Genomic DNA, 15,420 nt, shown 5'->3' with positions numbered 1-15,420 from the left:
TCAGGTGTCAATCGCCGTCAGAATAGTCTAGTTGTGAGTTCATGGATGTTGGCGGTAAATGAAACCCAAAGTAGGTAAACTGTTGGTGTTCGTATGGTAGCTGCGTATGTAACCAAGCAATCCGAAGTGGTTAGTGTTTCGAGAGGCACAGTGATTTCTACTGCATACAAGGCAAACGGAAAAATAGCATACTCTAAGTCACAATGCGGACGAAAATGTGTTCTAAGTGATACCTAGAGACGGTCATCGAAGAGCAGTGTGACAAAAAATAAGAGGATGACACTGCAAAAGTCAATGCAGAACTGAATGACGCACAGGCGAACCTCGTCAGCACCAAAGTAACACCAAGGGAGCTCCATAAGCAGCGAATTGAAGGGCGAGATGGAATTCCAAAAAACAATCATTGATGAAAATTCCCGTAACTGAAAAACGGGTCACCGCATCTTTGAAACCTGGGCTGTGAAACAATGGAACAAAGCCATTTGTTCTAATGATTCACATTTTTTCCAACTTATGGGCAAGTTTACGTCCCAAGAGCGAGACGTTCCAAGGATTCGCTGTCGCTTTGGGCACCCATAGCCTGGTATTCCATGGGTCCCATGGCTACTTTTCAAGGTCGCATTAGTGCACACGATAATGTGAACATTTTGGCCGATCAAGCAAAATGTTTTTTCCCCACCGGTGATCTACATCTACATCATACTCCGCAAGCAACCTATCTGTGTGTGACGGAGGGTACTTTTGGTTCCAGTATCTGATCCCTCCAACCTTGTTCCACTCGCGAATTGTGCGTGGGAAGAATGATTGTCGGTAAGCCTCTTTATTGGCTCTAAGTTCTCGAATTTTCTCCTCGTGGTCAATACGTGCGTATGTGGTGGTAAGCAATATGTTGTCTGACTCCTCCTGAAAAGTGCTGTCCCGAAACTTCAGTAGTAAATCTCTCCGTGATGCACAACGTCTCTCTTGTAACGTCTGCCAGTGGAGTTTGTTTAGCATTGCCGTAACGCTCTTTCGCCAGCTAAACGATCCCGTGACGAAACACGCCGCTCTTCGTTGGATCTTCTCTACCTCCACTATCAGTCCTAACTGATAGGAATCCCAGATAGATGAACAATAGTCAAGAATCGGGCGAGTAAGCGCCTTATAAGCCATTTATTTCGTGGATGAGTTACATTTCCTTAAGATTCTTCCGATGAATCTGAGTCTGGTGTCTGCTTTTCGCACTATGTTTTATATGGTCATCCACTTAAGGTCGCTCTGGGTAGTTCCGTCTAGATACACCACGGCAGACTCTGTCTCCAGCTGTTTATCGTCAATAGTGTAGCTGTACAGTAGTGGATTTCTTTTCCTGTGTATGCGCAATATGTTACGTTTATTTACGTTCACGGTCAACTGCCAGACTCTGTACCATTCACTAATTCTCTGCAGGTGATTCTGCAAATTCTTACTATCTTCTGGCGTTGCTACTTTGGTATAAACAACTACATCTCCTGCGAATAGCCTTAAAAAGCATCCGCCGTTTTCTGCTAGATCGTTTACACACATATAGTGACCAGCAACGGTCCTATCACACTTCCCTGTGGTACTCCGGATATTACCTTTACATCGGTCGATTTAGTTCCGTTAAGAGCGACGTGTTGAGTTCTGTCTGCAAGAAAGTTTTGAATCCAATTTCAGATCTGCTCCGATACTCCATAGGCTCGCTTTTTTCTTTTCATTAAACGGCAATGTGGAACGGTGTCAGATGCCTTACTGAAGTGAATGTGTGCCGTGTGACAAGCTGACGGGATGGTCCCCTGTTCGCACTGCTCGCATCGTCTATGACTGGGTTTGTGAGTGCAAGGAGTAATTTCTGCATCTACAGTCATATCAATATTATTGAGTCTTTGTGGTCTATTTTGGAGAGAAAGATGCATGATACACATCCACCTTGGGTGGACGTGCCACTGTTTTGCAGGAAGGATGGGATACTATTCCCTTGGAAACCATATAGGGCCTGTATTTATCCATTCCAAGACGACTGGAGGCTGCCTTGTTCAACGCCTGTGGTTTTCTAAGGTCCTCATACCTAATAGAAAGTGTCCGTCCCTGTCACACGTAACGTAAACCATTTACTCAGTTGCAGCTGGTTTAATTGTTTGCTTGTCTGATACAGAATGGCGGTCTAAATGTAGGTTTAATCCACGTAGACAAAAAATCTATAAGGAAAATCCAGCTTGACGTAGTCAGTCATGGCAGTTATGTTACAGAGGTGACCTCGTGGTGTGTAAACGGGTCCTCGTTAGATGTTCTACTGGGTGTCAGCGTGATCGTCGCATGCTTGACGGGTAAGAGCGGGATATCAGCAGCGCCTTTGGTCACGGTCAGATCGTGGCTACTTCGCATGTTGGCACACCATTGTCAAGATCTTCCAGGAACTGGTCTCTTCATGCGACGCCGTGTCAGTAATGTTAGAGAAAAATCGCCCTCTTCAGAGATTAATGTTTCGGGGAACCATGAGCCGATGACAGCAGTCGCCGTCCACAGCATCCCGGCTGTCACGGATTGCAAAGGACGATAGTTTGGCCAATGCAGACCAGATAACACAGCTATTCAGTGCTGGGTAACAATAAACGGTCAACAGATACACAATTGGGGAATGGCTCCCTAGTGTATTGTGAAGGGGAGTATGAGTAAGGTTTAACGTCCCGTAGATGCGTAGGCCATTAAAGACGGAGAACGAGCTCGGATTACGGAAAGAGTGGGGAAAGGAACTTACTGTGCGCTTTATAAAACGAACCATGCCGGTATTTGCCTCATGCGCTGAAAAACCAAAGCTGGAGAGCTCAAATGATTCAAATAGCTGTATGCACTACGGGACTTAACATCTGAAGTCATCAGTCCCCTAGACTTAGGACTACTTAAACATAACTTACCTAAGGACATCACATACATCCACGCCCGAGGCTGGATTCGAACCTGTAACCGCAGCAGCAGCGCGGTTCCGGACTGAGGCACCTAGAACCGCTCGGCCACAGCGGCCTGCAAAACTGGAGGGCCGGACGGGCATTTGAGGAGGCGTCCTCCCGAATGAAACCACCCCCCTCCCCCGTCTCTCGATCGACCTATGGGGTGCATCTTCCATCGTTTCATAGACCCAATTACATATGTTTCTACTGCCTAAGTCATTAATTTTAAATGCAGGAGAGAAGTCGTTGAATTTCAAGCAGGTGCTTCTTTATGTCCTTCCTTGTGATCGATGAAGTGGTAGTTGCAGGTACCTCATCGCTGACCGCTGTTACGATAACCTACGGAAGCCAGTTCATAGGTGTTGGCCACTGATGGGATCGAGAATACGATCGTAGTTATCCCATTCAGCGTCAAGTTACATCTGAATATGGTGTTGCAACACAGTAAAATAAAATGAAGTGCATCCTGCTGTTTCATATTATTACGTAAAACGTTTTAAAAATATAAAGTTGGGAGATGTACGGCAAGTGCTTTTTACAACCAGCAGAAAATATTCAGCTCACCACCCAGCTTCTGTCGAATGGAGTACAGGGTCGAGTGATGCGGTGCGTGGAGGAGGTGAAGATAAAACATCACTAACTTGACTTCTTATTTTAAGGATCAAAAATGCACACACACACACAGTTGAAGTATTTTACCTAGAGCAATCGATCCCTCTCGAAACTTTGGGCCATAATTCTGCATGTACGCAGCTATGAACTGAAAATACTGCTTCTGAACTTTCGCGCCCACTGGTTGTTTATCGATCGCTCCCCCCCTTTGCAACCGCCTGACACCCGAGAGCGAAGTACTGTACGGAGGAGTGACAACCGGAGCCTTCTTACTCGCAGGATTCTGAATGCGAGGGAAGAGGACGGGCGACGTGGACACATCTGCCCAACGTGTTCTGAAACCTTGTTCTGTAACACATGTTATTCTACGAGAAATGTAGTAAGTCAACGTCACACAGCGTGTACGTACAATATTATGTTAACAATATTCCGATGGTGAAATATCTGATCAAGTCAAGAACTGGTATGAAATGAAGATGATGATTATACATTTACTCTTTAACCATTCCATCCACGTAGCAGAAAGGCGCATCTGCTGCAAATGTACTTTAATAGTGCCAGTTTTAGAACCCAAAGCAAATAACGCATAAAATCAATTATCATAATCAAAGAGCGCAAAGCTATTCATTTAATGACTCACTCGTTCGATTCATCCATTCAGAGTGCAGTTGCAAATCGCAACATATAAATGTTCAAAACAAAGAAATATCTTGCAGAACCTGTAAGTTAGAAATTGCGTAATTTGACACACTGAACGAAGCACATCACCAATGCCAAAACAACTTTCCATGAATCCTTTACTCCTCGGTACGCAGCATCGCGCTCGGGAATTTGGCGGCCGCGATGCGGCGATGGGAGACGCAAACAATCTCAGGGCGCGAAAGAATGAAAACTGTACTTACAGAAGGACATAACTGCACTCTATCAGAATATTCTCGAAATTTTAGGGCGGAAACGTTTGCTGGAGCTGCTATGTTTCAAGTGCGCTTTTTCCTCCTTAAAATACGAGGTCAAGTTGACGATGTTCTTCGCTAAGAGATAAAACATCATCCACAACCCGCCGATTTTCCTCTCAAGAATTAAGAAAAATTTGGAACTGAATTATGGACAGCAGTTACATTATACGCAGAATTATATTCATTCTGAACCAACGCTCTTAAGCTCGCACTAGACCAGGGCTATTGCATTTATTATTGATTGGTTAGTACTACGACCCGCAGTGCCCGTGATATTTTTAAAATAATAAAATATATTTTATTTTCAGTGATCAGTAGCAAAATTTTAAGTCAGACGTTCTGTTAGCGGAGCCGGAGCGATGGAACATTTTTGATAGAAGCAGACGTTAATCCTGAGTCCCTGTTAAGCGTTTTCCACATGTTGGAACAGTTCTGCTACTTCTTTTTAAGCTAAACCACTTACTGCTATGTTTCACCCGAGATGTATAACAGAAACGAGCTTCTATCGCGTTGACCACTGGCGCTGGAGATTTGAGGTTATCTAATTACTTTTAACTAAAATGCTTCTTCTAAGAAAGGTAACCGAACCGCCTCAAAATGTAAGTCTGCTCGAATCATGTCTAAGAGTTCAGTTATTTGTGCGGATATAGGGGAAATGGGCCCACGTCAGTAGTAGCAGCATACGCCTGTGCTGAAAATCTAGGGTGATGGTGCATTTCGTATACTGACAGACAATGCTTCAAGCAGATGTGAAAATTCTTTCATGTAGGAAATATTTATTTTGGAGAAACATCAGGTTATCTCCCTGCCGTTTTTCGACGTAGGGAGACAACGTAAGCCGGAATAAAATGTTAGAAGACTGGCACCAAGGTACAGCGATTAGGGACTAGTTTACACGCAACACAAGGTGCGAAACCAAGTTTCGAGACTGCACTACATCTCACTGAACTTATGCACGGATTATGGGTGTGCAAACCACTGTCGAAAGTAAGAAATTTCAGCTTGTTCTAACTTTGACAACACGCAACTAGTAGTTGCACATGGTTTGAAGTTCGGTGTCTTGGCGACAGCCTATCAACAAATTAAATTCTAAGTCGGGAACGGAGAAAATTCTTCACTTCTGGATATCGGTTATACTCGTAGGTGACTGTGGAATTTCAATGATGTTGAGTATAAAAACAAGTAGTGGCGTGTTGCTGCAGCGGAGTCAGTGTTACACGACCTGAACATGGATAGGCTGACGACATCTGCGCTGTAGAGCAAAATTCATTTCAAAAGACGTTCTCTCTGGTTTCGAGCGGCTAACAGAAGTGGTAAAGGCTGCCAATCTTGCTTGCAAGATGACACCAGAACTGACCATTTGCAGCGTAGTCGGCAGGACCGATTGCGAAGCTCTGGTACAGAGCCAAGTGGAGGGTCTGAATCAGAGGCGACCATGTAGGTTGCAGATTCCTCGACTTGCGTCAGAGGGTGTTTAGGTTTCGGGTCCTGCTGAATAGGTCAGGTGTCCACTATACGCAGGAGGCGGCTGAACTGGTAGCAGGGGCTGCGTGGCGCGGACTGGGCGGTTTCTTAGGTTAGAGGGTCTCGGGAAAACACAAGAAGGGCTTCAGTCACAAAGGGTCCAGGCTGAACAGAGGAAAAACATAGAAACAGGAATCATTGGTATAACAGTTGTAAATTGTCGTAGCTGTGTTTGGAAAGTACCAGAGCTCCAAGTGCTAATAGAAAGCACTGATGCTTAGATCGTGAAAAGGCACTCTGTGATTTCCTGTCAGAGAGGTCGCAATTCGTAGTAATTGCCGGAAAGTCTTCGAGTAAAACAGAAGTGATTTCTGGCGTTCCCCAAGGTAGGGCTGTACGTCCTTTGCTGTTCCTTACCTGTATAAACGATTTGCGAGACAAACTGAGCAGCCGTCTTCGGTTGTTTGCAGATGACGCTGTCGTTTATCGGCTAATAAAGTCATGAGAAGATCAAAACAAACTGCGAAACGATTTAGAGAAGATATCTGAATGGTGCGAAAAGTGGCAGTTGACCGTAAATAACGAAAAGTGTGATGATCTTAGAAAATGTAACAGGCCTACACTACGCTTGTCCGTCCTCTTTTAGAATACTGCTGCGCGGTTGTGATCCTTACCAGATAGAACTGACGGAGTACACCGAAAAAGTTCGAAGAATGGCAGCACGTTTTGTATTATCGCGAAATATGGGAGAGAGTGTCACAGAAATGATACAGGATTTGGACTGGACATCACTAAAGGAAAGGCGTTTTTCGTTGCGGCGGAATCTTCTCACGAAAATCCAATCACCAACTTTCTCCTGCAAATGCGAAAATATTTTGTTGACACCGACCTACATAGGGAGGAACGATCACCAAGATAAAATAAGGGAAATCAGAGCTCGTGCAGAAATATATGAGTGTTCATTCTTTCCGCGCGCTATACGAGATTGGAATAATGGGGAATTGTGAAGGGTATCCATGTAGATGTAGATGTATATTAGCAAATCATACGTTAATGAACTACGAAATATACAGGATTGTAATATATGTCTGGAAAAGATCACATCTGTAAGACAAAAATCGAATGATTCCAGCTGGCGGATTCATTTCTAGTGAAGATTATGTACAGGAGGGAAAGCTGTACAGATTTCGTGAGCTGAGTTATAACTCTCTTAAGAACAAATATGAACTGTACTAGAGCCATTCTCAGATCGTTCAAATAACTTTTCAGGATTTCCAAAGCACAGATTTATTTCTTGTTTTTTATACACAATCACGAAGCCAGCCTCGTCTTTTTTTCTTATGCTGCGACTTCATACAGACGAGCGTTAACTCCGTCTCTGCTCGTGCAGCTAACAAACTTTTCAATTCACTCGCAGCTCTGGCACTCACAAATAACGAAGTGCAAGTATACTCAGATGTCGCTGTGTCTACGGTCGTACACGGAACCGTTTTTTGCGGAACTGGTTCCAGAAAAAGAGTCTCGCAACCTAATGTCATCGCGTTAACTATCCTTTATAATGTACATAATATGCAAACCTCAAGTGAGAGAAAAGCAAGTGGAAGGGAAAGGAAGTCCACGTCGGGAGGGTGTAATGCAGTACTGACTGCAGTTCGTCAGCACTGCTGTTAGCCGCCCCTGTAGCCGAGGTCTCTAATCCACGCCTGTGCGGTGACGCTGGACTCGGAAGGGAGTTGGTTCGATTCCTGGTCGTGGATGAAAATTTCACTGTCAGTGTTTGGATAGCAAGGAGAGGAGAGGTCTTGGCGTATTGTTCCCGATTATCTGTGCTTACATCAATGTTGTCGATTAAATTTCTGCCTCTCCACAGTGTCTTATACAGGGTGAGTCACCTAACATTACCGCTGGATATATTTCGTAAACCACATACTGACGAATCGATTCCACGGACCGAACGTGAGGAGAGGGGCTAGTGCTATTGGTTAATATAAACCATAAAAAAATGCACGGAAGTATGTTCTTTAACACAAACATACGTTTTTTTCAAATGGAACCCCGTTAGTTTTGTTAGCACATCTGAACATATAAACAAATACGTAATCAGTGCCGTTTGTTGTATTGTAAAATGTTAATTACATCCGGAGATATTGTAACCTAAAGTTGACGCTTGAGTACCACTCCTCCGCTGTTCGATAGTGTGTATCGGAGAGCACCGAATTACGTAGTGTTTTGACTACTTATTAAGTAAACGACTTACTTTTGAGGTAAAAATACATTTAAAATAATTTTGTTTACTTAAAGTTTACATTTTAAAAAACACTATTTTTATACTTTACTGGTGGCTTTTATTCTTATTACAAGTTTGAGCAGGGTCTACAGATAATAGTAAAATGTTCTGAGCAGACAGGTTTGTTGCACTTGTAACATGTAATTTGAGTTTTTCTACCTTTCTTCTCTAGACAGTATGCACATCTCCTCGTTTTCTTAACTGGTGGTTTCACTGCCATTCTTTGATCCTATGCTACTAATGAATTCATTGACTTCTTTACCCGCGCTAATTGCTTTTCCAAACTGCTGATGAAAGTTCGACGGCTCATTTTTTTATTGGTAGCATTCACTAAACAAGCGTTGATCATGTTGAAGAAAACCACCAACAACCAACGTCTTACTTTTGTAGCATTGCGTCTTCTGGTCCATGGTGTCAACGCCACGCTTTGTGATATTGCATGTCATTGTAACTTCAGGCTTCTTTACTTGTGATGATGACACCGTTGGTTGGTCATGAAGAGAGCTAGGGACGGCAAAATCTTTGTTTTCTTAGAGAGAGGCTATCATCACATCTGATTGAAAACCAAGCAATTAAGAGAAACACAAGAGACTATCATAACATCTGGTTGAAAACCAAGCAATGTAGAGTATACTTCACGTAATTTAGGCGTAATACATACATCAAAAGAAAGTTTTGCATCACCCTGGTTCCCAGAACTCCTGAAGATTGACGTTGATTGTGGATATTGCATCACATACGCTGTCCTTTTAACTGTTCAGTAATGTCACTAAACCATGCATCAGCTGCGCCTATTAGATGTAGGGGGTCCGACAGCCAACCAGTTCCTGTCATTCCAACAGGAAGGAGCTACACAGCTTGTGTTGTTTGTAGATGAATCATGCCTAGACGGTGAATACCGCTGTTCGATCGCGTCCGCATTGTTACTTTGTACCAGGAAGGTCCCTCAACAAGGGAAGAGTCCAGGCACCTCGGACTGAACCTAAGCGATGTTGTTCGGCCATGAAGGAGATGCAGACAGACAGGAACTGTAATTGACATGCCTCTCTCAGGCCGCCCAAGGGCTACTACTGCATCGGATCACCGGTACCTACGGATTATGGCTCGGAGGAACCCCCACAGCAACGCCACCATGTTGAATAATGCTTTTCGTTCAGCCATAGGACGTCGTGTTACGATTCAGTCTGTGCACAATTGGCTACATGATGCGCAAATTCACTCCCGAGGTCCATCTTTGCAACTAAGACACCATGCAGTGCGGTAGGGATAGTCCCAACAACATGCCGAACGGACGACTCAGGATTGGCATCACGTACTCTTTGCCGATGAGTGTCGCATATGCCTTCAACCATACAATCTTCGTGTTTGGAGGCAACTCGGTCAGGCTGAACGCCTTAGACATACTCTCCGGCGAGTGCAGCAAAGTGGAGATTCCCTGTTGTTTTGGTGTTCCATTACGTGCGCCCAACGTACGCCGCTGGTGGTCATGGAAGGCGCTGTAACTTCTGTACGATACATGAATGCTATTCTCCAATCGATAGTGCAACGATATCGGCAGCATATTGGCGAGGCATTCGTCTTCTGGGACGAGAGTTCGCTCTCCCCCTCCCTCCATCGTGTACATCTTGTGAATGATTTTCTTTCAGGTTAACGACATCGCTCGACTAGAGTGGCCAGCATGTTCTCCAGGCATGAACCCTATAGAATATGCCTAGGATAGATTGAAAAGAGCTGCGTATGGATGACGAGACCCACCAATCGCCGTTGAGGAGAGGGACAATCTGGACCGACAGTGCCTTGATGCACTTGTTCTGTCTTAACTGCAGGCTCTGTCACCTGTAGTTTCCCGTCAGTTATTATTTCCTTTATCCACTGAATTTCAGACTCAAACCGTTGATCAATTTCGGTAACCTTTGTATGAATTTTGATTACTTCGACTTTTATGTTACCTTCTGATTCACTTATTTCTATATTTCGTTGGCTTTGCGCTGTTAAATTAGCTAAATTTGCACCAATAGTTCCCAAAAGATTTATATCCATATCTGATGTTATGCCTTCTAACTAAGTATGTTGTTTTCATCAGATTCGTGATTTTATTTTCTTTTTTAATTTTATATCCCTACTTGAAAACTTATATCTGCGTGAGCCATCTGTGTGGTATTACATATACTCGTGTAGTTCATATTACTTTTCACTTGAGCCATGAAACTTTTTAAAAAATTCACTAAATCGACAAATGTATCCAGCAGTACCGCCTCAATTGTTGGAACACTTTCACTTTTAATTTGTACTGGAAACGTATCCCGCTCCAAATTTGGACAGGGTAGATTTGTTCAACGGATTTTCTAAGTCACTTACACTATTTATACACTCCTGGAAATTGAAATAAGAATACCGTGAATTCATTGTCCCAGGAAGGGGAAACTTTATTGACACATTCCTGGGGTCAGATACATCACATGATCACACTGACAGAACCACAGGCACATAGACACACGCAACAGAGCATGCACAATGCCGGCACTAGTACAGTGTATATCCACCTTTCGCAGCAATGCAGGCTGCTATTCTCCCATGGAGACGATCGTAGAGACGCTGGATGTAGTCCTGTGGAACGGCTTGCCATGCCATTTCCACCTGGCGCCTCAGTTGGACCAGCGTTCGTGCTGGACGTGCAGACCGCGTGAGACGACGCTTCATCCAGTCCCAAACATGCTCAATGGGGGACAGATCCGGAGATCTTGCTGGCCAGGGTAGTTGACTTACACCTTCTAGAGCACGTTGGGTGGCACGGGATACATGCGGACGTGCATTGTCCTGTTGGAACAGCAAGTTCCCTTGCCGGTCTAGGAATGGTAGAACGATGGGTTCGATGACGGTTTGGATGTACCGTGCACTATTCAGTGTCCCATCGACGATCACCAGTGGTGTACGGCCAGTGTAGGAGATCGCTCCCCACACCATGATGCCGGGTGTTGGCCCTGTGTGCCTCGGTCGTATGCAGTCCTGATTGTGGCGCTCACCTGCACGGCGCCAAACACGCATACGACCATCATTGGCACCAAGGCAGAAGCGACTCTCATCGCTGAAGACGACACGTCTCCATTCGTCCCTCCATTCACGCCTGTCGCGACACCACTGGAGGCGGGCTGCACGATGTTGGGGCGTGAGCGGAAGACGGCCTAACGGTGTGCGGGACCGTAGCCCAGCCTCATGGAGACGGTTGCGAATGGTCCTCGCCGATACCCCAGGAACAACAGTGTCCCTAATTTGCTGGGAAGTGGCGGTGCGGTCCCCTACGGCACTGCGTAGGATCCTACGGTCTTGGCGTGCATCCGTGCGTCGCTGCGGTCCGATCCCAGGTCGAAGAGCACGTGCACCTTCCGCCGACCACTGGCGACAACATCGATGTACTGTGGAGACCTCACGCCCCACGTGTTGAGCAATTCGGCGGTACGTCCACCCGGCCTCCCGCATGCCCACTATACGCTCTCGCTCAAAGTCCGTCAACTGCACATACGGTTCACGTCCACGCTGTCGCGGCATGCTACCAGTGTTAAAGACTGCGATGGAGCTCCGTATGCCACGGCAAACTGGCTGACACTGACGGCGGCGGTGCACAAATGCTGCGCAGCTAGCGCCATTCGACGGCCAACACCGCGGTTCCTGGTGTGTCCGCTGTGCCGTGCGTGTGATCATTGCTTGTACAGCCCTCTCGCAGTGTCCGGAGCAAGTATGGTGGGTCTGACACACCGGTATCAATGTGTTCTTTTTTCCATTTCCAGGAGTGTATTTCCTACTAACGACATGTTATCTGTGTCTGATATTTGTTGAAGCACACTGGAACTGGCTTCTAAGGTATCGTTCCGCCTTACTTCATCGTCAGACGTCTTGTGATCCATGAGAAAAGTCACTTCTTACAGAGTATGACGTGATGTGATTTTGTACCGCTCTCTGTCGCTGAAATTTTCACATAATGAAGTGAGAACTGCTTAGCTGTTCTAATTCGTTGTTTTTCTATTGTTTTACAGGTTGTTGTCGTGAAAGTGCAAATTGTGGTATCCAGTTTACAAAACAAAATTCGCGAAACTGATCGTTACGCAGATCAAAATTTTATCGCAGCTACACACAAAATTAGCAAGTTCCTACCACTCAGCTACGCGTGCAGCTTAACTGCCCACTGCAACTTTCAGTAACTGCCCACGTGAACTCGTATCTGAAGGTTTATAAATTTAAGTTCACGAAACTGACGTTCCTTTTTGTAGTACTGTGCTTTGAATGTAACTACGGTAAACTGTAGCTTACCCAGCTGTGTGCCAGTTTCCACATTCACTGGTAACACTGCACTAAGAGAAGAATTTTCCACTGCCTTGGAGCAAGTGGACAAAGGCTGCGGTCACACATAGCAGACTTTACTGGCGCGCCTCACTGTTTTTGACGCGGAGGTCGGCCGCGCATCCATTCCTCACGAAAAACCTACGTCAGTCCTGCATTTTGCGTGTCGCTGCCCCTCTCGTTTTCACTGCATTCGCTGATTGGTCTCTGCATGTTTGCATACTTGACTTCAACTGTTGGCATGAGAAATTTCTCATACTTATCTTTTTTTCTTCCTTTTTTTATAAACTAGGAGGAATTCTGAACATATATTGAGGTTACGTCACGTAGACTTTCTTTGACAGTGTATCACAGTTACACTATTTTTGGCATTCGTGGATTTACTACAATGATTCTAACCACGTGCCTCTCTCAGACACACACAAGATCATACTTAGAACTGCGTCAGGAGTTGTCCTCCATTCACATACATTGCATTCTGTTCAAGGACATTGACACAAAATTACGGAACGTAAAATTTCCACAGTTCGACAAGTAACGCTGCGTGACTGGAGTAGCGGCTGCAGAACCGGCGTTACCGGAACTCATTTCTTGCAACACACCAGCTCAGAAATTAAAACGTTTGCAGGCTGCATAGGTCACAACTTGAGTCTTCGAGACATGGCTTAACAGAGGGTGAAAAGTCATTGCCCCGACTTAGAAATGAATACTAAAAACCAAATTATTCTGAATCACTTCAGATTAAACTCTAAAGAACTTTCACTTTCGAGAACTCTACCGTTTCCTAAGTACCTTGGATTCAGTCAGCACACTGGAACTGGCTTCTAAGGTATCGTACCGCCCTACTTCATCGTCAGACGATTCAGGGCAAAAAAGAACTCACACTTTTAAATTAGTATGGAGTGGTAGGCTTGCATAAAAAATATCAGAAGTAGCTTGCCTCAGGCAAAGAAAGCCTTCTTCACTAAAAGAGGTCTACTGAAATTAGCTACTGGTTCGTAAATGAAGTTCCTAAAAGCGTACGTCTGTAGCATAGTGTTGAACAGAAATTATACGTGCAGCATCGGAACTGCCGAGAAGGAGAGGCGTTGTAAAATGTGGTTACATCCGAGAATGTTTACACCTAAGTGGACTGATAAAGCGTAAAATGAAGAACCAAAACGAATAGATGAGAAATAACATCTACGTTAGAGCCTCAAACCAGAAAAAGGAGCCGTGTTGGCGGAACACCTGCTGTGGCATCCGCAAATACACTGCCGGAAACAACTGAAGGGTCATGTTTCTTAAACCCCATTATTTTCCCCGGCTGCGACGCAAAAGTCTAAAATCAGGCTCGAACTTGCCCATAGACTTCGTCTGCGAAGGTGCTAAAGCGTGGCGCGCTGCGACATCACTCTAGAGCTCAGTGATGCTTCAACAGCAAGTTGTCGACACACGCGAAGAAGGGCTCAGAGGCGGGAAGTTCGTGTGAGGTGTGAGGTGGGTTACTGATGTCACACTGGCACCAAATGTCGCCAGAATTCTGTCCAGCGCCATCGTGGGCGTGTCACTCAGTGGGAGTGACGTCACATCTCCTCTCACCTCCATCTCACCCCTTCTCCTGACACCTCTGCGAGAGGGGTCAGAACTGCGACGCCCAGCGTTGAAATGACGCGGTTTCCTTATGGGTGGCCGGCGTAAACATTGCAGACACACCGAGCCGCACATAATCGACAAATCTGGAGGCGACATAAGGGGCATAGTGAAACCTTCCCTTCATTTGGGGCATTCATTTACACACATTTCACTGTCGAAAATGACGGTTTGAAGTGGGACGTGCAACAGGATGGCGTTGCTGAGCACATTTGATGCTGCCGACATACCACAAGCCAATAATCCCTTCTGTAAGGAAACTTGTGGCTGTAGCCCCACTAAAAGTAAAAATATTTTTACAGGGCAACAATTCGGGTATGTACGTAGGAAGGGTTATTCAGATCAGTTGTGGTGGGGATTATGACTAGTATTTGTAACTAGAAATGGAGAGTACTGCAAACAATTGTAGCCAGACCATGTTGCACACAATCACTCCTACTCATGTGCTCCATTTTCCCTTTGCTTCAGGTTCTGTTGTTCCATTTGCCATGATAATAACTTTATACGTGGCACAATCACAGTTGATTCGCTTATCTGCTCAGTCCCACTTTTATAACTTACCTGTTTGTGGCGTTGATTCCGTTAAAGACAAGCTTATTTTGTTCAGTCACTCACTTGGCACCGTTAATTTTTTTTTCTTCTCAAAGCAATTGTTGTGATTTGTGATATATTGTATTATTTAGTGTGTCACGTGATTATTAAACTAGAGAGGTCCCCAGTGATGAAATGGAAGTTTTGAAACCATTTGTGCGGTAATGTAGGATACTGTCTCAGGTATCGAACATCTTGCTGCCACTCATCCTAGTGGGCCCACATTTGACGAAAAATGTTTCGAAATAGTCGTCCCTCTAAATGCCCCATCTATTCAAGTCCATTATTAGTGCTAGTAGTCTCTTTCTCTCTCTCTCTCTTTCTCTCTTTCTAACTTTATTCATCTCTCACGTCTTTGCACTATATGTATCTATCTTCTTTTATGTATCTATACATGCATAATTTTACGCCCCTCGCCATGGTCCCTGTGTCTGTGCTCAGGCAGAAATATGATAAATCAAAATTTGCCGCTGTTGTGAAAATGATGCTATTTCCATCCGGCGGTGAAGAGCAGAATTCCTTGCCATCATCCCTACTTATTGTAGACTCCTGCAACGTTTTTATACCTGTGAGTGAATCCTAACCTCACGAGCTG

Source organism: Schistocerca serialis, chromosome 7 (assembly GCF_023864345.2).
Source record: "Schistocerca serialis cubense isolate TAMUIC-IGC-003099 chromosome 7, iqSchSeri2.2, whole genome shotgun sequence".
NCBI lineage: Eukaryota > Metazoa > Arthropoda > Insecta > Orthoptera > Acrididae > Schistocerca > Schistocerca serialis.
This window is presented reverse-complemented; position numbering follows the sequence as displayed.